Source organism: Lipotes vexillifer, unplaced genomic scaffold (genome assembly GCF_000442215.2).
Source record: "Lipotes vexillifer unplaced genomic scaffold, Lipotes_vexillifer_v1.1 C26947135, whole genome shotgun sequence".
NCBI lineage: Eukaryota > Metazoa > Chordata > Mammalia > Artiodactyla > Lipotidae > Lipotes > Lipotes vexillifer.
In genome coordinates, this window is record NW_006784691.1 from 1 (window position 1) to 2,263 (window position 2,263).

Here is a 2,263-nt window from a genome sequence, read left to right on the forward strand (position 1 = left end):
TTCCCATACCGGGAGTCGAACCCGGGCCGCCTGGGTGAAAACCAGGAATCCTAACCGCTAGACCATATGGGAAGCGCTGAAAGCGTCTCCTCCTCGATGCAACATATAGTATTTGCGTCAGCTTGTCGTCAGCACCACCAAATCACGTCTGCGCACCTCAGGCCTTGCTCCGGCTGGTAGAAATCTGTGCTGACTGCGGCTGCGCAAGCCCGGACTTCACGGACCCGCCCGCCTACGCAGCGCCGGCCGGCACATCCGGGCCCCTCCCAGGGGCGGGAACTCCTCCTCCCGGAAGTGTTCCCAAGAACCGAAGTGAGGGTGGATGGGCGCTAGTCGTAGTCACCGTCCGCACTAGCACACCCCGCTGGGACCCTGGCCGCGCCGCCACCGAAACCCAACTTCTACAGTAAATAACGGAGGGCTATTGCTTGTCCTTCGATGTCAACTGACATCTGAAACAAAAGCCACCCCTTCTTCCCCCGCCCCAGTACCGGGTTCCCCGTGAAAATCTTTTCCTCAAAAAGCAAAAACGGGGTGTTATCTTTAACTCATTTTAGCTTGAAGATCTCACAGGTTGGCACTTTGCTGGTAACAGGTTTTGGTCTGAAATTCAACCTTTTGTGTGGGTGGAGGGATGCCCTTTTTTCCTCTGGTCACAGCGTTTCCTTTTCAGAGCTTCGATTAGGCTTTTTCACGGACAACTCAAGCTCAACGTAGTGCCCCGCCCAGCCCCGGCCCAGAAAAAAAAAAAAGAAATTCCCTCCAACCAGAAAATGTGCGCTACAGCGGTTAAGTATGTATTAAAGGCTCAAGAATTAAAACAGTGTGGTTCCTGTGTCTGACATTAAGATCAATGAAACAGAATGCAACCGCCAGAACATGGTACGGGTATACAACATTGGGATTAATCGAAAGAAAAAGGTGGCATCACAAATCAGCGGTAAGGGTGGTCCCCTGTATGTGGATCTGTGGTAGAAAAGAGGAAGTTGAGTGCAGGACTCACCCTGTACCTCACCTGAACACACAAAAGTTCTTGAAGAAAACACTGGCGAATTCCCTTACCATCACATCAACTACAATCCCAAAGCAAGAAATCATAAAATAGCTGATTGATAAATTCAACTGTACTAAGAAAACTGACTTAAAAACACAAGAGCTGAGAGATGCTCATGATAGGTTTCACCTTGCTCTTTGAGCTATTCATTTGGTCTGTGCAGTTTAATGTAATGTGTTTTATTTTATAATAAAAAGTTTGGTTTTTTTTTTAAACCACCATAAGCAAAATTAAAAGACAAACTGGGAAAAAAAATTACATCTCATATTATGAACAAAAAACTAACATCCACCAAACATAACAATTAGCTCCTAGAAACTGCTAAAAATGTCAACAAGCCAGTAGGAATATGAATTGACACAGAGTTCCTGGCCCTTCAACAAATTAAAAGACTCACTCTTGGAAAGATAAAGGCAAGTTTTTAAAAACCTGAATGGTCTCTTGAAAGATTTCCCTTGAAAATCTAGGTCCGATCTTTTTTACTTTCTGGCTTAAAACCTGCCAAGCGCTGCCCATCTACTCGGGTGTGTGTGTGTTTTATGGATGAGGAATCATTCTGTCCTCATCTGTTAGCTGTGTATGGTTTTTTCCTCCGTCAAAATCACTTTTAAGGATCTAGTGAAACTGAAGCACCTACTTCTTGTCCTTCCCTGCCACTAGCTGTGCAATATTTCATCCTTTAATGAAAAACCACAGCTGATTTATGCATCAGGTTGTTACAGTTGTTCAGTGATATGAACTAACCTAACAGGTTTGTGCCTGCCCCACATGAGACAACAGAAATCTAGAAGTGGTTTCAGAGTAGTGGCTTTCAACATTACTCACTTTGTCCTTTCAAACTTCCCCATCTAACAAAGTTGGAAACATGCAGACCAGAGAAGTATTAAGGAGGGAGGAATAGCTGGGGTGGGGGGCAATCTGTGAAGGAAGAAGGCCTGAGATAATGCAGCCACATCGAAGAACAGCTGTGCTCACTGCCTTGCTTCTGTGGTGGCAGGTCAGGGAGACCCGGGCTCCAGCTGCTTGAGTTTCTCCTGCAGCCCCTGGAGCTGGCTTCGACCCCAGTCGATGCGGACCTGAAGGCTGGCCATGTCTGCAGCCAGCTGCAGACCTAGAGGAAGAGGAGAGGCTGTTACCATGGTATCTGTGGTGACAAATGACTCAGGGATCTCTGGACATCCCCAGGCCTCTCTGGCCTTCACGCTCTTC

The 2,263-nt window shown here is 46.9% G+C and overlaps 1 non-coding gene across 1 annotated transcript; it reads right to left on the reverse strand.

Moving 5' to 3' along the window:
- Nucleotides 1-72, reverse strand: TRNAE-UUC (transfer RNA glutamic acid (anticodon UUC)). The gene has a single exon. It is a non-coding gene; the product is annotated as a tRNA-Glu (tRNA).
- Nucleotides 73-2,263: the final 2,191 nt, after the last annotated feature.